This window comes from Brassica rapa, chromosome A03 (assembly GCF_000309985.2).
Source record: "Brassica rapa cultivar Chiifu-401-42 chromosome A03, CAAS_Brap_v3.01, whole genome shotgun sequence".
In the NCBI taxonomy this organism is placed as follows: domain Eukaryota; kingdom Viridiplantae; phylum Streptophyta; class Magnoliopsida; order Brassicales; family Brassicaceae; genus Brassica; species Brassica rapa.
Genome location: NC_024797.2, coordinates 28,548,254 through 28,571,700, shown reverse-complemented (window position 1 = coordinate 28,571,700; position 23,447 = coordinate 28,548,254). Strand labels below are relative to the sequence as shown.

At 27.5% G+C, this 23,447-nt stretch overlaps 1 long non-coding RNA gene across 1 annotated transcript; it reads left to right on the top strand.

Moving 5' to 3' along the window:
* Nucleotides 1–579: 579 nt before the first annotated feature.
* LOC117132745 lies at nt 580–5,131 on the top strand. Its single transcript, XR_004456269.1, has 2 exons — nt 580–1,816; nt 4,438–5,131. It is a non-coding gene; the product is annotated as an uncharacterized LOC117132745 (long non-coding RNA).
* Nucleotides 5,132–23,447: the final 18,316 nt, after the last annotated feature.

Below are 23,447 nucleotides of genomic sequence, written 5' to 3'. Positions count from 1 at the left end.
TAAAAGTAGATAAAATAGGATATAATTTATTTATTTTCATTTCTAAACGATAACTTAAAATACATTAAGTTACTGTTTAATTATTACACAGATTTATTAGAATTTTTAAAATATAATATATAAATATATATTATATTTAAAATGAAAATATATTATGATTAAAGTAGTTACAAAGATTTTATATTATTAACTTAAAAGAAATACATGTTAATTTTTGTACATGTATTATATAGTTTGATAATGTTAAGCCATCTTACCAACATATTAGATTTTATTTTTGAACATACATATTTTATAATTGCAAAAATAAAATATATAAATTTAATATAATTTTATTATATTTAGCTCAATAAAATAATTTTAATTTAATATGATTGATTATGATTATATCATAACTAAAATATTATAGATTTTTTTATTTTTCTTTTTATATAACTGAATATATTAATGTATAATAATATTTTAAACTAATTTCGAAATTATTGAAAATATTTAAATATAATTTCAAAAATGAAGATCTTGTAAAAATCTTTTTAAACAGATTTGTTTGAATTTTAAAATAAATATATTTATATTTAAAATGAAAAGATATCAAAAGATACTATGATTAAAATATTTTAAAAATTATATTTATTATTAGTCTGAATTAAAATATAGTATGAATTTCTATGAGTAGGTCCATTAGGTCCATTTTTTAAAAAATCACACATGAATCAAAGTTGTGACTTCTGTTTTAATATATAAGATTCAGTAAAAATTGTTTTCACCTAATATTTTATTCTAAAATGCCTATCCAGTCACAGCCGGAGAGAATTTTTGTCTTTGCTAAACACAGCCAAAGATAGTTAAAGACTAATGCTAACATTAATGTTTAGTTTGACTATTTTTAACCAAAACATGCAAATAATGTACAACTAATTGAACGTTGTTTCACGTGTTGCCTCCATCCGAAGAACAAATTAAGTTTAAACAACTTAAATCCTGGATTTATAGTACTATTTCGTAATACTTCCTTCATTTCGAACATACATATTGAGAAAATAATTGAAATGCATTTAAGTTTTTATTAATTATTTATATTCAATCAATAATATTTGAAATAAATAAAATTATTTATAAACTTAATGCATTTATAATTAGTATTAAGCTGAAAGTTGCATTGGAATTTTAAAACGAAATTTTTTATGTAACATTTTTTTTTAAATGACACTTTTTAGAGAGTAGTTCGTAAATTATGAAAACTGTATCTACAGTGGAGCTTAAATCTCCAGCACTTAGACCACCTCCATCGACAACTCTAAACAAAGGTTCTAAACAAAAGATAGAAAAAAATAAATGAAAAAGAAAAAAAAAGCATAGAACCGGTGTTTAATATGGGATTTTTAGAACTGGTAAGCACCCCTTACGTCTCCCTTTGGTATTGGATAATCCATTTTAGAGTCTCTCTCTCCTTCATCGACGTCAACGTTTTGATCCCAAAATCAATTTTTGTCTTCCTCCTCCAATTTCAATCACTCGATCTTCTCTCTATCCAATTTTTGATATAAGATCCATAGATCTGTCGATCTAGTTAGGGTTTCGATAGATGTTCGTTATATTCGAGAGTGTTCGATTTCCTCGTTTGATTCCTCTGTAGAGGATCTTGAACGTTCGTTTGATTATCGAGATCGTTCGTTTGATTCAAGAGCGGTAATTATTTTTCAGGTTTCTATTGAGGGAGAAACGAGTTATAATCATTTGGATCTCGTATCCGCCTTGATTCTCCCATTACCACCAGAAGCTTATCTTCTCAAGGTCCTGCTCCTATCAATTACAGGTAATTTACTTCCTAATCTCTTTCCCATAAATCTTTAGACTCATACTTTGTCCCTACTTAACAATTAATGTATTGGCTTGATTTCAGAGGAAAGTAGTGTAATAACATTGACGTAGATATTTGGTTTTGATGCCTATTCTTGCATTTCAAGCATTAATTGATAACGCTAAAGTCTTGGTGTTAACTTGTGAAACGGACTCGCCGTACAGTTGGTACGAGCTATATGGCAAAATTTTGGTACAAATCAAGATTACAACTAATAATTTTTTTTTCGTTTATGATTTATATTTATATTTTAATATGCTTTTATGTCATGTTTGTTTAAATTTTTATTTATGTTTTTCTTTCATGTTTGTTTCAATTTTTTAATTATAACTTTATATTTCTATTTTTAATATGTTTTTATATCATATTTGTTTAAATTTTATGAAATCCAATCATTCAACTTTTAAAATAAAAAAAAAAGTTTATTTTTAAGAACCCTGAGAGATTCTTCCATTGAACCATGCCAAATTTAGTTACATTAGCAAGGGTTTTAAACTTCACAAATTATTAAATTAACTATTAAATTAATTAGGGCTGTTCAATATGGTAAAACCGAACCGTACCGAACCGAACCGAACCGAAATAGACAATATGGTTTGGTTTTGGTATATACCATATTAACCGAATGGATATAATTTTATAAAAACCGTAGGATTTGGATATGGTTTGGTATATAACCGATTAAACCGAATAAACCGAAAAAACCGATTAAAAGTAGAAACACGTAAATTTGTATCTATTTTATAACAATACATGAAACTTTATTTGTAACATAAGTTAAATTTGTGTTAATAACTATTACTATAATTTTATAGTAATAAAGAGCCTTAATTTGTAAAACACTTGAACTATAATTAAATAACAATACATCGCAATTCAGACATCTTATTTTATAAGTCTTCTTTTGATCTTTTTGCTTTATTTTAGTCTTCACTAAATTAATATGAAGATTATAAATTTGATGGACAATAATTAATGAAAATTTTTTACAACTTTTTTCTTATCTATAAACAAACAGAGTTTCATGTTCAATTGAAAAAACATGATTTTATTGAACAATAAATAGGGAAGAGTGAAAAAACTTTTCTTCCATATTTCTGTTTTGTTTCATATTTTTATTTTTAAAATTTCAAGCTTTGATTTTAGTTATAGATTTGATTATTTTATTTGATGGTAGAAGCATTTTTATTTTTTTGTTCATTTATTTGAACATGTAATATATTTTTAATAAATGACTATGTTGATAATATGACTCTAAAATTCATATAATATGATCTCAAACTAAATAATTATGTTTTTTGGTATAAAACCGAATAAACCGAAAACCGACGGTATATAAACCGAACCGAACCGAAGTAAATATGGATTTAGAATGATAGTTATATTTTACTAACCGAAATACTGAAAACCGAAAAAAACCGAACCGAAACCGAACCGATATCCGGATTGAACACCCCTAAAATTAATCATTAGAACTCATCATGGGCTCTAACCATTGAACATGCTTTTAATGGCTTTCGTTTGACTAAATACCTTCCAACCTGTATTGATAAATGTATCTACATATTTTGTAGTAATGTTGTCACTTGCAAAATGTTATTTTTACAGATGCAGTTGGAGACTGCTATTATTCATAAATTAATATGATAGCTTATGTGAAATTGTATGCACATCAAAATCGTGTGGTCTGAGTTAGCCTTTCAATTGAAAAGAAATGTAAAGCTCTTCTGTCATATCTAGATGCTTTCTATTGTTTTATCACAAACTGTTTATATGGTATATACGTATTGGTTTGGATGTAATTTATACAATCATTTGTCGGTCCTTAATGTTTTCCGTCGATAAGGCTCTTGTGGCTTTGTGAGCGTTCACAATAAAAGGGGGAGGGGGGGCCTCGACCTACTAAGTGAGCCTCTGGATTTTTGTAGAAATATTCTCCACACTCAAATTCATTCGAAACGTTCCAATAATTGTTTCAACGATAATTCATTATATATAATATATAGATATCCTTCACTATATATTACAATTAATATTGCATGCGTTAATCATATAAAACCATATAAGTAGAAGGCGAAAGAATAGTTAGCTTTGTGTTTACCACATGGCTGCGTGAACAAAAAAAACCATATAAGTAATCAAATTTTGATCATGTTTATACCAATTTTTTTTTTATTTTGCAGCCTTAGAATGGCTGTAAATTTGAATGTTCAAATACAGTATCACACTGAAGACTGCAGTTAAATTTGTCAACATAATAGTATAGAACGGCTGTAACTTATACGACTAAATCCGGTTGCAAACCCGAATATTTATGAAACTCAACATTTATACAACATTGGATGATGTCAGCTTAGACGATGACACTATATACTCCATCCGTTTCATATTAAACGTTACAATAGAAATTTTTTTTCGTTACAAAATAAGTGTCGTTTTCGATTTCTAATGCAAAATTTATTAATTTTATTATGCAACTTGTTTTTTTATTGGTTGAAATATAGTTAGGTGTATAGGTAATTGTGTTTTTATATAGAAAATATGCAAAATTAATTATTTTCTTAATCTGTGTGCAGAAAGCTAAAGTGATACTTATAATGAAACAGAGGGAGAGTATAAGATATCATTGGTCATGCATCAGGCCGGAAAAACATTCGCATATACCCTCAATTTTTTTTTAAATAATATATGTTATGGGTTTTAAATTATCAAAAGAAAGTTGTTGTTAAAATTTATCTTAAAATATTTATGGCTCTTAAATCTCAGAGTCGGTTTTGACATTATGTATATACATTTTGGTAGGGGGCGATTTATTTGAAAGAATATAACATTCCACCAATAGCTTGATCAATAATTAATGTTGAAAGTGTGACTTATGGGACAAATTAAACCATATGTATTGTTCCCAATTTTATATTCATTATGATGTAGATTTTTTTTAACACCATTCATTATGATTTAGACAATCGTCAAAATCAGTTACTGCATAAGCAGCAACACCAACAATGATAATAAGGAAAATCCAAATTTAAACAATATTTGAAAATAAACGCCGGTTAATAACCAAATATACTTCAATTCATCACCCGCCTCTATTAAGTTTCAGACAAATAAATTAAATAAAGATCGAGATGCTATGTAGTAGTTACAACGTTCCTTTTCCATCCATTAGGATTGATTTTAGTGTACGTAATTACTTGTTTAGTTTTTTTTACCAAAAAAATCTCTTAATTATTTAATATTCTCTTCATTTTAAACAAATGATGTTTTTCTTAAAAAAATGTTTTAAATTTCATGGCGTTTATTAAATTTTTATACTATTTGACTCTTCATATTCTACACCTACTTTTATTGGTTGAATTTTCATTAGATAAATATTTTTTTATTAGTTAAATTGTAATTAGATAAACAATTAGTGATGTTTTCACTAAAAAATAGTATATAATGTTAATTTTTTTAATTTATGTATACAAATCTAAAGTATAATACTAATGAGTATAATGGCCTATATATACAGTTGTCACAAGCTATCGGAAAAAAAATGAGCCATCAAACCTTGAAATACACAGCTCCTACAGCTTATGTACGACCCTTACCGCAACGACTGCACAAAGAAAAGATTTTTAAATAGTTACATATATGTGGCAACTAAACTAATTTATATATAGTATTGAAAAAATAAACTAATTCATGATGGTGGTGTTCTTCTACTAAATAATCTGTATGATTAATATACGTCAGTCCAATTACATATCTATGTCAAGTAAAAAACAACCAGTAAGCTTCTAATAGTTCACTATGTGAACAAAGTAATTTCGTAAAATATATACAAAAGTACTAAAGTTGCCTTGCAAACATATATTTGATTTTTCATATTGATCACAAAAGTTTTGTTCGTAGAATTTCTATGTGATAAATAAAAAATATATTGATTACAAGAGTTTTGTTCGTAGAATTTCTACGTGATAAATACAAAAAATATATTTGTACAATCAACCCTTGCTACAGAAACATTTTTTGCTCGTAGACTTGGTAAAAGTGAATATGTTTGTATATTATTCATTTAAACGGATTTACATATATGTGTAATATTTAGGTAGAAGGTAGATGTAATCAATGAGAAGTAGGGATAGGGATAAATTATCTGCAAACTATTTTTGCATGGATGTCAAAACGGTGACATCGCGAGAAGATGGTCACATAACAAACGCCAAAATGGACTTTCGATCGAGAAAGGGATAAATTCACAGCTGGAATCTGGAAAATTCTTCGTTTTTATCTTTCTTTAAAATAAAATATATATGCCAACAAACTAATTGAGAAGGAAATACAGGAATTGACACATAAAATATACAAATTTACGAAGGGAGGTCCAAATAAGAGCAGTGGCTGAGAAAATACAGCAGTGAAACTATTTTGGCTTCCCTTTCAAGAACAGAAGGCTAAAGGGGGACATGTGCCCTCTATTTCATTTATTTTACATTTATCCTTTTATTTTATCTTTCTTCTAGATTTTATTTCCTAATGATTTGCATATCCATGTTCGTTTTATATATGTCATGCGATAAGATAGGCTGGCTCCTACTATAGTGCTTAAATATATGAACCGACTCATAATTCAAACATTCATATCTTCACCAGCAGTGTTTTCGGATTTTAGTTTACTGTACATTTAGTTTTTATTTGTCGTAGTTATATCTATATTATTAAAAGAGAAGTACAAAATAGAATTACCCCTTAGTTTTACCACTTATTTACATTAGAATGTCATTGAGATATTTATTGAACCTATATTTAAGCATGTTTGTCTTTTACTAATTTAAATAATAGATTTAAGCATTTAATGTCTTCCAAAGTTTAAATAATAGATTTCCTTTATCAAATCATAGCCAAAATAAATTTCCTAATATATTTCGTATTAACATATTCAATATTTTTTAATATTTATAAGTAATAAATAAAAAAATCACACATCATAATCAATTTATATAACATTTAAATAAAATAAAAAATAGTTTATTCATATATTAGTATAATGCTTTCATAATATAAGTCCAATTAGTTATAAATATTAGATTTGTTTATATAATACATTGTGATGTAATAGACGATTAAAATCATAAAATATAATTATTCAAAGTAATAAATAAAATTGTTATGTTTAAAAATGTTATATTAACAATTATGTAATACATTTTAATTTACATATATATATATTATACCATTAGTACAAAGAAAAAAATTAAAGTGAAAGCAAATATTTATACAATCACGGATCAAGCTCTAGAAATAAATAACAACAGCAAGATTATTTTTCTTTAACAAATTTATTTTAATACAAATTATAGTTCCAAATATGTTTATATATTTTATGTATTTATAAATTTATTTTCTTTGTCTTTAAGGAAGCTTAGATTTTGAAATTGAAAAAAAAATATGACCACCTCTATATTATTTTAATTAGGAAATTTAAAATTTATATCATAATATTTTATTAACGTTTAATTTTAATTTTTATTATAACTGCAAAGATTAATTTTCAATATGAATTTATGTTTCAATATTAGAAATGCATCATTTAATATTAAAAAAAAAACTAAAAACATAAAATAAATACCCGTCCAGTCGGGCGGGTCAAAGTCTAGTGTGATATATTAATTCACAAGTTCATTATTACTATTGTTTTTTTTTTAACTTTGGAAGAAATTCTGAAAAGTCCAGGTCTATTATATAATTTTTTTTTGACCGAGATCAACAAAAAAAATTATACATCCCCCACCCCCAAATAAGATTCGAACTAGAATGCACATAACAAAACTTTTAATATCCTTAACATTTCAGTCTAACCTGCTGAATACATTAAAACTACTAAACTACATACACTTCGTCACACGTTTATTTTTCATATTTGCTATTTGATTGTTTTTGTAAAAACAAAAGTAAATAAAGTGACATTTTAAAAGTGTATATGTTAATGAACTGTAAACAGAACAATTAATATATAGACACAACAGAATTACTGTAAAATCAAATTTTCTTATTAGATTCAACGTTTAGAATAAATTGTGAATTATTGGTTTATTCTGCGAAAACCTAATAAATATTAAAACTTGTTAACCAAATAGTTTTGGCCTCGTGGTAAAGGGGTTCCAGTTGGAGCTTTCATCATGGGTTCAATTCCCCTTGGCCACCCATAGATGCTTCAAGTAGCAAAAAAATCTGGATTTCTATAAGCGTCTTGGTGATTAATTCTTGGATTTAGAAAGCCTTTAGGATCACACCAAAATTATAAATATATATATATATGAATGTATTACTACTATCACTAATTAGCACAACTGGTCGAAATAATCATTGATGAGAATTGTCCATTTATTTCTCTTATTCGAAACTCCTGGACCAATAAAGAGAAATATCTGGAAATATAATTTTTCCCTTTGCAATGATTTTCACATTTGTCACTACAGACGAAAAATAAGAGGATCAAAAAGTAAATGTTGTGTTAGAATTTTTCCGGTGGTATATTTAATCTGCAGATTCAAGAATTCAGGCAGTAACTTGTAATATTTTTACCTTAACCCAATTTAATTTACGTAAAAAGATTTCGCTATCAGTGAGAAGAAAAACAAAAATTTAAGAAGTGGTGGTTTAGCGATAAACGGAGCTTTTGCTAAGATTAGGTCAATTCTGATAACTGACGACTGTGAACTGACAAGTGACTTATTGTGTCAGCTCGGGACCATACAAACTCAGAGAGACTGTGTGTTTCTATAACGGAGGAAGTCCTCTCTCCGTTTCAGTCCCTTTGTACGGCGCCGTTTCGATCCTCTCTGAGTCCCACTTTGGATACCTCACATGTTCTTCCCTCTCCTCATGGCCGTACGATCTTGTATTTTTTGTACGAGATCCTACGGTTATGATCCCTTTTATACGTACCAACATATCTCTCTTTGCTTTTCTTGCGGGTCCTCCACGGAGCATTGTTCATAAATGTCGATGAATTTGGGTTTAAGTATCTTTCAATTAATGTATTTACATCATTACTGTTTCCTTTTTCTTATTCTTTTCTTCATATGATGTCATTCATACATTAAATGTTTATATTATCAACTTATCATTAACATCTGGTTTGGTGCTGCTTGGATATTTCCATCTGACTTTCTAGGCTCAATTCGTTTCTCCACTATGTCTAGTTAATTAATAAGTTAAAAAGGCATGGGGAACTTCTTCTAGATTTTATTTTAGATAGCTAAATTTCTTGCTAAATTAATAAAAGATATGCAGTAGTAAAAACGTGTATATTCGTTTTGCGTATAACTCAAGCTAACTCAGTGAGATTTTGTCATTTGTTGGTGATTTTTTTTTGAAAAATAATAAGATATAATTTGGCTATCTAATTGTATGATTTTGTGACAAGTGAAAATTATATTATTCAATTTTTTTAGATTTAATTCCTTCGAAAAGAGGGAGCTAATTAAAGACGTATATCGGTTATGTATAGCATTTTATTTGATAAATTTCTACGGCGCTATTCCATATATTTGAAATAGACAGATTTCTCAATTGGTTTGAACAATGGGAGGAGTTCTATTAGTCTAAGCTACATAAAAATACAGGTAAACATTATATTCCTGTTGAGAGAGATTAAAAAGATGGAATCACGTGAGTGTCGTGATCAGTGATACTATATTATCATAAAACATTACAGTATTAGTATTATTATTGGTTGTCAAAAAAGTATTATTTATTTATTATTAAAACTGAATTCTTTTAAGTTAAAAACAACATATTAAGTTTATATAAATACTTTTCGGCAATTGTGAGTTATGAAAATAGTGATAGACACTGCAACAGATTAAAGAAAAAACAGTGATTTCAGTGGTTGGCTTTTCTCATTGATAGTAGAGGGAAAGATACTATAGCTAGTTGTAGACACAAGTTGAAAACTGTCGTTAGAGTTTATATAACTACGATTCTAAAAACATGATTAATGAAAATTTTTAGGGATGGGATTCTTAGCATAATTTAATAACGGATTCTTAAATTATGCTAAGAACTCTATCTCTAAAAACCCCCCATTAATGAGTTTTTAAGCCACAAGTGGGAACTCATCAAATATTTTATTTTGATGTCCATCGAAATTCTTATAATCGAGCTGATGCAGTGATTCTTATCCTAATTTGATTTACGTTCACCGCCTAAACTTTATAGTCATCAAAATGATCTCCTATTTAGACTACTATTACTCAATAGTAAAGTATATTATTTGGTTTAAGTCCTTGTCTTTGCCTCACCACCACGTATATAGGCGGATATACACACAGAAAAACGATATTTGTATCGCTTTACATGTTAAATTTTGCAACAAGCAATAACGTATGATTTGTATATACGTTTACAAGAATTAAGTGATAAAACAGCATGTAGTCGATCCTTTTCGATCTCCACAACTTATGACAAGTTATGCATGTGCCCATTATTCCATTTTAGACACTTCTAGTCTTTAGGAGATAACATAAAATACAATTCATCTCAAGATTATATATATGCCTATCTTATTCCACACTTTACAATACATTACAGATGGAACATCACTATTCACAAGATTTTATATATGATTTTATGGAGAATATTATATACATATATATATGTACATAAATCCGGTCTATTTATGTACGTACCATATGTGTATAAAAGGCTTCAGGGATGATAAGCTAAACTAAGTTCATATATGTATTTTCGTTGTGCTTTTAGATCCTCAACCTATAACCCATGCTAACCCAAAATCTGCGTCTACCATGTGAATATTAAAGTCACCAATCATGCACAAAATATATTTAATTGTACTTTGATCAACTACATGAAGCTAATTGATTAAAACCACTTGACTTTTTTTTTGAAACACAACTTACTTTCATTCATCAATTTTCTTGAATACAAATACGAGAGGGAATTATCCATCCTATTTGATAAAAAGCATAAGATACAATAACAAACCAAATTAAGAAAAATAGATCTTCCAAGTAAGATGACAACAAATTCAAGACAAAGCTTGGATGCGTCGATGGAGCATACTCGACAGAGTTGGACAGCTGAGACTTAGTCACATAATGTGACGTTGAGGGACAACCCTCACCTGTGAGACAACACATGGTAATCTCGGTTGCATTTTCTGGCCCCGTACATACTGCTACACAAGATAACAAACCGGTGATAAAGCTGAAGCCGAAGCTCGGCAGCGAAGCCGAGAAATCATCTTCTTCCATGGGAAGAAGGTATGGTGGAAAAGTCATCTCTTCAAAAGACGAGGAAGAGTGAAATGGAAACTATATTGGTGAATCCACTTGATTATTTCTACTACTTTTGTCAAGTATATTGATTTTTTTTCCCTTAGTAGACTTCAAAGAATAAGAGGCCAGACCTCTCATGTGTGATTAATAGGATGACACACCTAGACTATTATACTTCTTTTTTATAATCAGGGATATCTGAATCCGAAAATCCAACTATTCTTATGGGCTTCGGTTCACTGGCATAGAAAAATCCGGTAGCTCTACATAGAAATTAGATATCCAAGTCATTTGACTGCACATATGAACAAATCCAATTGGTGAGTTAATTTTTAATTCGGAGCGTTTAGCAATACGAACCCGCCACCACACCCGCGTGGTTACACAGAATAAACCAAACAAAACCGATCAAAAGTAGAAACATGTAAATATGTACATATTTTATAACGTCACATGAAAATCTATTTGTTATATAAGTTATTCTTTTGTTAATAATTATTATCATATTTTTTATAGTAGTAAAGAATCCTAATTTGAAAACACTTAAAATATAATTAAATAACAATTCATCGCAACTGAAGCTTCTTATTTTATTAGTCTTCTTCTTTTAATCATTTTGCTTTCTTTTAGTATTGATTAAATTGAAGTGAAGGTTATAAATTTGATGGATAATAATTACAAAAAAATCTTCACAACTTTTTTCTTATTTATAAACGACCAGTGTTTCATTTGAAGAAGCATAGCTTTGATGAACACTAAATAAGGAAGAATGGAAAACTTTTCTTTCATATTTCTCTTTTGTTTTAATTTTTTGTTCTTCTATTTGAAAATATAATATTTTTTTAACAAATGATTATAATGACAATATGACTCTAAAATTTATATAATATGATCTCAAACTAAATAATTATGTTTTGGTATAAAACCGAATAAACTGAACTGAATTGAAACCAAACCGATATTTGGATTGAACACTCCTAGTTCAAACCAATTAAATGTCACGAAGATGTAGGTTTTTGCTTTACGAAAGTACATTGACTATGCAGAACATTCCGTTTTCGAATATCCCTATATTTTATACATCTTCTCCTTTTTTGAAAAAAATTGGTGTTTAAGTTTGAAAATATTAGATTTGGAGTTTAGAGTCATACATCTTATTCGTTACAAACCAACTATTATCTTGATAATTACCTGCGCGAGAGGGTATACTAGTTTGAAGCATATGAATTGATAATAATCTTGTTTACAAAAAGGAGCAAATTAATGAATAATTAGTTCGGTCGGTGATGCATACTAAAAAGATATTGGACAATGACTCGACTTAACACCGTTTTGGTCTCAACCATTCGAACAAAAGTTTTTCCAAATCTGGAAAAGAAAGACAGATTTGAAAAAGGTAGAACTAATTTATATTGAAGAATATATGAGAGAAGAAGGAATAGTCATATGGCAACGTAAAATATTCGAAGTTCTTTCGTTAATAACGTATTAATTATTATTTAATAGTATAATTTCAGTTGAAACTTGCAGATCAGTTAAAGAACTGTACTTTTGGAAAGTACCAACATTTAGCAACATGTGCTTGGTTGGTCGCAAAAGTTGCCTTTCTATATAAATAAGCAAATAACTAGACAAACAAACGTATATATATAATATATATGGAAAATTTGGAGAAGTGCACTTAAATGAGATTTTAATTTGAAAACTACAGATCTTATTTAAGAGGAATTTGACACAAATATCAAATTCATAATATCACTTTTCAGATTACAATAATCACTTTTACCCTTATTTTTAATGAATAATAAAAGACATACTCTTAGGGTTAACTAATATAGACTTAGGGTTTAGAGTTGATGAGTGGGGTGGGATAGAGTTTTAGGAATATGAAATTTAGGATTCTATTAAATATATAAATAAATACTTAAAAAATATAAAAAATAGTTTCAAACATGATTTTCGATTTTCATAATGAAACTTTGAAAAAAATTAAAATTCAAAAAAATTCAAAAAAAAATTTATAAAAAGTTTGAATTGAAAAACTATAATTCGAAAACATAAATTTTTTTTTTTTTATTTATTTCAGTAATAATTTATTATATATATATTTATAATATATATATATAAATATATATATAGAACTATGATATAAGAGTCTTTTACCACTTAATGAATAAATATTTTTGAAAATGTCCCTTTAGTAATGGAAAAGATGAAAAGTAGTACCATGAAAGTAGTAAACATGAAATTTTCCCTTATTTAAGTTTTTAATACACTTTTATATATATAAGTTTACTAAGTTTTCCAATCTGAATATTCTGCAATTATTTATCATCATAATTTATCATATATTTAAAGTAATGATTTCAAAAAAAATATTTTTTAAAGAAATCTTTAGAATATCTATAAAATATTCTTTTTGATATATCATAAAAAATATTCTAAGAAAAAAAAAATTAAGAGTCATCTCGTCTTTTTCTTCTCAGTAATACATATTCCACTTTTGCAAAAACATTTTTCTTTCTCTCGTTTCATAGTGTATTCTTCTTTTACTCAGAGGTTTGTTTATTTATGACTCCTAAATGTAATTCGATTTTGTAATTTTCATTTTCTATTATTATCTTCTTTCACTTGAAACATACATTTCCTCTGCATAACATTCTCATGTCGATCTTTTATGGCTCTCTTAAGTTTAAGAAACTGTAATTGGATTTTCTGATGGTTTCAAAATCAGATTTCATTTTCTTATTCTGCTTATGTTTTATTTTGAAAATAAAATTCATTTAAAATTCATGATAAATTCAAAACACATCATAATTGGTTTCTTTGATAATATCTTTACTTTTTTATTATCGATAATATCCTTGTTATTATGAAATTTTAAATGGTAAGATAACATATTTATCTCAACGCACAAATTTATTTCAAACATAAATAATAATAATACTAATAATAATAATATTATCAAATTTATATTTCTATTACTGAAATATATAATCTGGATTAAAATGTCAAATTATATTTACTAAAATGTAATTTTAAAAATAAAATCGAAGGTGTAATTTTCAAATTTTAAATTATTAATAGAGTAATTTACAAATCATCCATAATATATACGACATATTTATTCAATATGAATGTGAGAGAGTATATTAAGTTTACCTTTGGAAAAACACAAAACCATCGGAAAGTATAGTCATCCAAATAATCAAGGTTAATGGATTTTTTTGAAAATATAATAAAATATTAACTCTGGTCAAGGTTTTTTTTCCCTCCGGTAAATAAGTTTTGTGGTTTTAAGTAGTGTTTTATCTCGACAAAAAAAGTAGTGTTTTATCAAAATTCAAAATAAAGGCTGCTTTAGTTACAAATGGTTCCCCTTGTTAAGTATTATGTTATTGTCACATAGAAAGAAAAAAACTACGTGAACTTAACTTTTATCTGCCCCGATATTACAGATTTATTCATTGGTCTGTATTGCTTAATATGTTATTTATTTTGTTTTACAGTACATGCTAGTTATATAATTATCAGATGCACCTATCTTTTGCTTATAAATCTCATTTAGGCTCTATTGTTCCTGCCAACAATGAGTTCTATTTAGCAAAAAAAAAAAAAACAATGAGTTCTGCATTATATTTTACAAAGAAAATAAAAATATTCAGTAAAAAAAAATTTCAAAGAAAATAAGCACATTCATGACTACAACAGTTTAACATGAAAAAGTGATAGAACAAATTGGAAGGAAAGAGGAACAATATCGAGTCACAAAGCACGTGATGCATGGGTTCTACATAAAAGTACTTTGTCAAAAAAGGGTTTTACATAAAAGTAAATAGTGAAAAGAAGATATCAAGAATTGTTAATAACGTAAGTAGCCAGCTATTTAGTATTTTGCACACACAGCCATAAGATTCAAATACAACCAGCAAAAATGTTTTTATCTTAATGATCGGATTTGTGCTTAAGCCAATCGCAGATTTTATGCACGTGTAAAGCATTTATTCTGGGTATCAAAAGTTTCAATTCAAATACCTAATCAATAAATAACAACTCAAAGCTTGAGTTCATTCGATTTTGGAAAGTCATATTGTACGATTTAATCGGTCGACGTACAGTAGTTTTGACTGAAACGGTCGACATCTTTTGAATTTTCTAAAGAATCATTATAGTTTTCTAACCCAGAAATAAACTATTAATTTTCTTATTTACGATATAGATTTCATCTCCAAGTTGAATCATATGTACACATGCGCAGACACTGACACAAATGTATATAAATTAGTATATAATATATGGAAAACATATACATAGACTCTTTTTTTTTGCCACCATATATAGAGATTGATTGGTTAGGATATAACAAGTATTTTCATTATTAATTTCTATCTACAAACATAAAAATTATAAATCATACTTTATCTAGTTTTGAAGATAAAATCAATAACTAGATATTTTTTACAACCATGTTTTTAAAACAATATTTAGTGAACTATAGAAACAAAAAAAAATTATTTTATTAATTATTTTTATTATTTAATTCTTAAATTTACAACACATATAGCAACATAAAAAAAAATTAAACAATAAATTTTATAACTAAAAATTTTACAGCTAAAAACTAACCAGTCATCAACATAAGCTTTTGATAAGACAATATTCCTTCTGTTTCATATTAAGTGTTGTTTTAGACTTGTGCACACGGATTAAAGAAATAATTAATTTTGCATGTTTTTATATAAAAACACAATTACCTATACATCTAACCATATTTCAACTAATAGAAAAACAAATAACAGAATAAAATTAATAAATTTTGCATTGAAAACCGAAAATGATATTTATTTTGTAACAAAAAAATTTCTCTAAAACGACACGAAAGAGAATGAGTAATATTTATCGTATGATTCCCATAAGTATAAGCATTTTAAATTTTAAGAGTTTTAGAAAAGAAAGAGAGAAACTTACAGAATTGACACACACAATCACACGTGTGCCCCCGCATTTCTTTTGTTACTTCTGGGCACTAATCGCAATCATTAATTCTTAAATGGTGATTTGATTATGTTTGCATGAGGACCGCACATGGGTTTAATTAGTTATTAGTTGTGCTGTTTTTATTGAGACCGTTGACTATATGACACGTGAGGCTAATAGGCACACGTGTCTTAATTTTGGCGGCTGTTTACTCGGAGAGATTATTAGCTAACGGAATTTTATTTTTCTTTATGTTTTGCAACATAACTCCTTTCCTTTGCCAATATTTTCTGATAGTCCGTAACTTATTTTATGCATTCATTAACTCAATATAATTTTAATTCGATACTATAGTTTCCTAATCTACTACTTCCTCTGCTTCATAATATAAGTAGTTTTTAAAATATTCCCTTACTTCAAAATATAAGTAACTTCAACATTTCAATGTAATTTTATATTTATTAGATATTGTATGACCAACTAAATTATGTAAATATTTTCATAATTAGTAATAACTTTTAAAATATCAGTGTTCTTACAACTATTTACATTTTAAAATATTATGGGAAATAAATTGTTTTAAAATAAAATTAAAAACAACTTGTAATTTAAAATTAAATTTTAATGGGTTTTGTCAAATTGGTATAGCTATACAATTTTTACGCCTATTTTTGTTATACATGTAATCAGCCTTTTCTTAGATAATCAATCCATATATTTATAAGAATTCATTCAATACTACTCACGCAATATTGTTAGTGATCTATATCTTACGAATATAATTTTAATCCAAAATTTATAATATAAAAATGCCGATTAAAAAATAAGCTACCACTAAAATGGCAATATGTTTTGTATAGTTTTGATTTTTATATAAAATGTTTTTAATTTTAACCATCAAATACATGCAGAATAAACTTTAAAATAAATTAAACATCGAGTCAGAAATCTTTGTAAACATCTATCCAAATTAATTATGAAATTAAAATAAATTCTAAAACTAGGAATACTGAACTAAATTGAAAGATCGAGTTTATAAATTTTTTAAAAGAAAATATGATTGCCACATGTCTAAGGAATCCTAACCAGTAGACTTGGAAGTTGAAACAAAGTATACACTCGATATTTCAAACATACAATTAACAAAATGTGACAATAAGGCCTAAAAGTGCGTTATTTTTGGTATTTTCTTATTTTTCAAAGATGAATCAGCAATGAGTTTAAAGCCATAAAGTTTGACTCGTTAATTCAATTATATGAATATAATCCCATTTATCAATGTGGAGCGATGATTCAGTAACAAAATGTCCGGTCCTACCTGCCTGGCAATGGACTTCGTCTCATTTTTGCGATCAAAACTATAAAACAAGTTAAAGCTTAATTTCTCTTCCTTTTCTTTGTTTTCCTTTTGACAGTGCTTTAGTGGGAATCATACGTGGTGTCTCTTCAGTATATAGACGAGCAAACATGTAAACCACCTTCATTTTTTCTTTTAATTTACAATATTTTTCATAGTCAGGAAATATTTTATATATAAACACACTTTTACGCAATATTGGTCACTTGTGGGTGAATATAATAAAGAGCATGTTGAAAAATGTATAATGTAAACTCTATTTTAAATCTTCATGCTTCTGTTTGACGTGAATTCGAATCTGCGTTGGAACGCTAGTTAAACTTTATTAGGAAATTTAATCAGATGATGATAAGGTATTAAGGTGCTGCATTAAACCTACGTTTTGGTGAATCACATCATATAAAAACACAATAACAGATTCGTTGAACTCGTATTTTATGTTTAAATCAAATCAAGTTTAATTTTAGTTCATTAATCATATATGCACATTATTATAGGTTTTTCCGTTACCAATAAATTTTAGGTTTAAACCGATAATCTTCAGAGTCATACGACCAAAAAGCCTCAACAATAGTCTCTGATCATTTTGGCTATTTTTCTTCAAGTGCGATATCGTTGTGATGAAGACCAAACAGTTTCTTGATTTGATTAAAGTAAACATAATTTTAATTTTATTAATACCGTAAAATTGGTCCACAATGGCAATTAATACCATGATTGGCCAACCATATACTAGTTTTGTTTTAATAGTATAGAAAGATAGTAATCTTCTAAGGACAATAATATAGAATAATGTAATTAACTAAATAAAAAATCTTGATACAAAGAGATTCGATCATTTTTAATGATGAAGATAAGATTTTGATAAGATTTGGAGGGGTCGATATAATTTAGTCTCCTCTAATCGTTTTGTTCGAAAACTAATGCTCGACGCTTTTCCATATAACTGAGTGTAATGTATAGTGCATTATGTTTATATAACAAAGACAAAATCAACGTTAAATCAACGAGATTAAAAAAACAGTTTGAACCCCCTTTGAATCTTTGGATTGTTTATCAATGAAAAAAAAACAAAAACATGGTTTTAATTATGTATCGTTGTTTTACTCTCAGGAAATGTATTTCTATGATGTCGTAAAATATCGAACACATGTGGTTATAACCAAGACATGCGCTCCTATGATTCGAATCCCCTAATAAATATTTTTCTCTCATGTAAATATACATGCTTTTGATTGTCTATGTATAAAATTAATGTTATATGATATCTAGAGTATCCAAATTTACTGAAAGATCTTAATTAATGAAAGGCTAATGAGATCAAAACAACATGGGTCAATCGAATTGGGACCACTAATGAACTGAAAGTAATTAAAAGATATCTTAATTAATTAAGATCTGACGAATATTACTACTAATAATAATTACACAATCAATATTTTCATAATTATAATTGAGAGTTGACTTGAAAGGCATATTTTAAACTTATTACTGCATAACTTAGAAATTAGTTAGGGTTTAATAATGAGATAATTGAGAATCTAATGGTGCTGAAACTGTTAGCTCCCCACACGGGCATATTTCAATTCAACCAATACAATATAATAGTTTATTACATTTTTGGTCAACAAGAAAAAGATGATAGTTTCTAATTCCGTTTAAAGCAGTATTATTAAAATGTAGAATTTAATGATTTAAGACGTCAAAGAAAATAGTATTTTAATAGCATTTTCAAGCTGTATATAGTATTGGGCTGTAAATTCACTGTGATGAAGACTTAGCATTAACTTTATCCTCCATTTGTTTCGAATTGAGTGAATGGACTAACATTGAAATCCTTAAATCCGGCCCAACGGCTTCATAACATGTTGGGCTGCCACAAAAATAAGATGTTGGACATAGTAATATCGTTGACATTTTTTTTTTGATAACCCACAAAAATAAGATGTTGGACATAGTAATATCGCTGGCATTTTTTTTTGGAGCAAATTAGCTCAATATACTAAAGTTAGTGGGATATAATAGAATGGGAGAAAAATAATAATGATAGGGGGATGAAAATTGGTGAAAAATAGGATATGGAATGCAAATATGATAGATTTAGTGTGTAGAGAATACAAATTCTTTTTTTTTATAACCACAGTGTTGATCCTAAAGGCTTTTTACGTCCAAAACTAATCACTACAAGACTCGCATGATTCACATTTTCTTACCACCTAAAGTGCTGCTGATAACAAAGAAAATCGAACCCAAAGCGGTACTCACAGTTGTGAGCCATTTACCACTGGACCAAGATTACTTGGTTATAACACGAGACAGTAGACCAATTTGTGTGTGTTTAATATAAACACTAAAATATGCTATACTAAAGATATACAGTACAAATAAATTATTGAATTTGTTTTCTTGCAGGTTGTAATATTTGAATAGATTAGGGGAGAGATTAATTATATGCTAGATCAATTTGGTATTATTTAGCCTTTGACCAAGGTATATTTGATCATTTGAAGGATTTTAAACTATTTTGGTTCGCCGCAACTTTGGTGTATATAACAAACAAAAGATAATATTAACTGAGTCAACCTTTTGCCCGCTTACTTTTTAAAAATCTATTTTACTTCAATTTTTATCGATGGAAAATATCAAAATTAATGTACAATTCATATTTTTACATTTTAATTTATGTTTTAGTTTTTAAATTTAATGTATTAACTAGATTTTGATCCGCCCTTTCAAAAGGGCGGGTATACTTTTTTGTTTTTTTAAAAAAAAAAATTAATTTTTATATTTGTATTTTTCTTTGTAATCATATTTATATTTTTCTTTGTAGTTATATTTGTGTAAAATAGTTTTTAAAATTATTAGTAAGAGGTTTTGTGAAAATCGGCACCTATAGAAGTAATCCTATGTTATCCCTTATCATAACATACTTACCCTATATTGTGATTGAATAATGTCAATTACTTTATAGGATACACCATTTGTAACATTTAAATTTCAAAGTTTTGGAAAATGGTATTAGATTTGTTTACATATGATTTATTTTTCTCTACATGTGTTAAATATTTTTTTGGTAATGAAAATTTCTACATATGGAAGACGATATGTTTTGCTAAAACCCATATTTGAGTTAGCGGACTGGACCAGCTGGACTGTGACCCGCTCTTTTAAGCCGTTCAAGATTGTGCTAAAACCAGATTTAAATTAAACTGACAAATCTAGTCATAAATGGGTCAAACTCATTAAAATTGGTGATTCGATTCAATATCAAAACTCGGTTTCTCGAATTCAAGTTAAAATAAATAAAACGTGATTTAAAAAAACATAAAATTTTATAGTGTTTTCTAATATCTATCTAAATAGATTAGTCTCATCATATTTTTATATTAATTTTTGAATTTTTCATTTTATTTTTAGATTCCAACTATAATATAAATTTTTATCAAAATAATTTTATGATTGCACTTATACATATATAGCTATTTAATTTAAAACTGAATTAAAATTTAAAACCCGTTTAACCGGTTTGGCCATTGATCCATCTACAATGTAGAGTAAATGTCAGGAGACAGTTTTCAAAACATTGTAAAAAATATTAAACATGGTAACATACATTGTTTATAATTTTGTATAAAATATTTAAATCTAAAATTCCAAGATGCTATTTTGCTAAATAATCTTTTTTAAATAATAAATTCTATTTTAATTTAATAGGATAAGAAATGTTTTCATTTTTCGCTGATTTCTCTTGTTATTCCTGCAGGTTTCAGTCACAATATAACGAATCTAAAGTATACATGTGATTATAAGCTTAAAATCTACAAAAAAAAATTGAGTTCTTTCAGTTTTTTATTTATTTCTCAGTTAACACCAAATCACCATGGTTCCTGACCACTCCATGATTTTCTGGCGACTAATCGGCTGTCGAGGCCGAGTTCTCGAACATGACTTTTTTATAAAACATCTGAAAAAGGGTAATAAATTTTTTTATTTTTGGTCGATTACTTCGGCTTAGATGTTTACGATGAGTTACTGTAAAATGGGTTTTATCAACCCAGTTCGCTAAGCTGGTTTATCAAATTAGATTACATTATAACCATGATTTTTCAGAAATTAGTATACCTCATTTGTGTCGGTGGGATTATCATCATTTTCTGTTCACAACACTAACATTTGCTCAATAAGCGTTTAGTGTTAGGATGATGATGAGAAATCATGTGTAAAAAGGTTATCAATAAATAGAAGTGGTTACTGGACAGAGAAAAATAACTGCTCTTGAAGGATAAGATCATGCCTTTCTCAAACAAAAAAATAAAAATAATAAGAGCGTGCATTAGTATTGAAAGAAGCTAGATTCGTTTAATATTTAGATCAGTTATAATTTAAGTTGGACACAACATATATCAATAGGTCATGATCCTAATTTAATAGTATAGATTATATTTTAAACATCAATTTTTAAATAGAAAACTAAAATATAAAGCATTCAAATGTGGAAAAAGTATTTTTTTTTTAAGAAACACTTTAAATTTGTACTCTAATCAAATAACTGGACATCTAAGTAACTACCTTTCTAAAACAAAAATTTATATGACTACATCTATATTTGAGTAGATATCCAAGTTTTGTTACAAATTTGTATGTATCACACAATAGTGGAAGTGACCGTTGGTGATCCAGTTGAGGAGCTTAGACGAGAAATAATAGAAACAGGCGGGCTTTTAGGAGAAAGCAATTGGCAGTGACTATTGTGGTTAGGAAGGTGAAGCCTGTTGTTGAGAAGGCCAAGCCCAAAAAGGTTTCAAAGGAAAGATTTGGGCTCCGAGTGGTGATTGCGGTTTGAACGGTGCGGGACAAGCGGTTCAACTGCGGTACGATTTTAACAATTATAAAAACGTATAGATATATGATATATGTAGAGATTTTTGTTAATGTTAACTGCGGTGCAGTGCGTAACGGTTGTAAACATTTAAAGCCCTTGTATCTTCGATTGTTGTGTACTGTGACAAAGGACATAAATCGAATGGTATGCAGGATACATCAATCAGGATAACAAAATAATTAAATAATAAAAACACTCTTAAAAGAATTGTAGAATGATCATAAACACACAAAAACTGGTTTACTGTGTTACTGACTTTTTCTTCTACTTCTGATCGTAAAACTCTAATTATATAGTGCATATATTCATTTTCGTTCAAATTTGATTTGTTGTAAGAATATCTAATCAGTACTTTCAATGATGTGTGATTTTTTGTCAAATAAATTTAAACTATTTAAATAAAATATTTGTACTAAAAAAACAGGGGGAAGTGAGGAACATATTAATTTTCCATGTATCAAATATATTATATGCTACATTTATTTTACGACTATACAAATTATATACTGTATAATATTCTTGGTATTTAGATAAGATTTAACCGGTTTCAATTGGACACACTACAAGAATTCATTAAAAAAGCTAAGGACTGGCGACTTGGTGAATGAATAAAGAGATAAGACGTTAGGTGTTTTAATACCTGAGAATCACGTTTTTTCAATAGGTAACATGTCGTAATAAATTGCCTCCACCAGCAATTTTTATATGAAGTTATGAACCAAATTGAATTTTTCGAAGCGATATAGTTGCTCGATGAACAACTTGAGAGCGACATTGTAACTTAATATTTTCTCTTCTTTTTTTCCCTCAGTTTATACAAATCTTTACTGTTTTGTGCCTGCTTAACATATCAAATTATCATATAATATATACTTATTTTTGTTTGTGACAGGAGAAACATACTATCTACGTTGTATTAGTTCACTAATGCTATTCAATATGTATTCTGCATAAAAACAGAAAAGATAGCACCTTTTTTATGTCTCAAAATCATTCATTAATTTGATTAGATTTACTTCTTGGTTAAAATATGCGAGTTAACTCGAGTGAACGCTAGCGTAAACTGCTATGCTACATGGC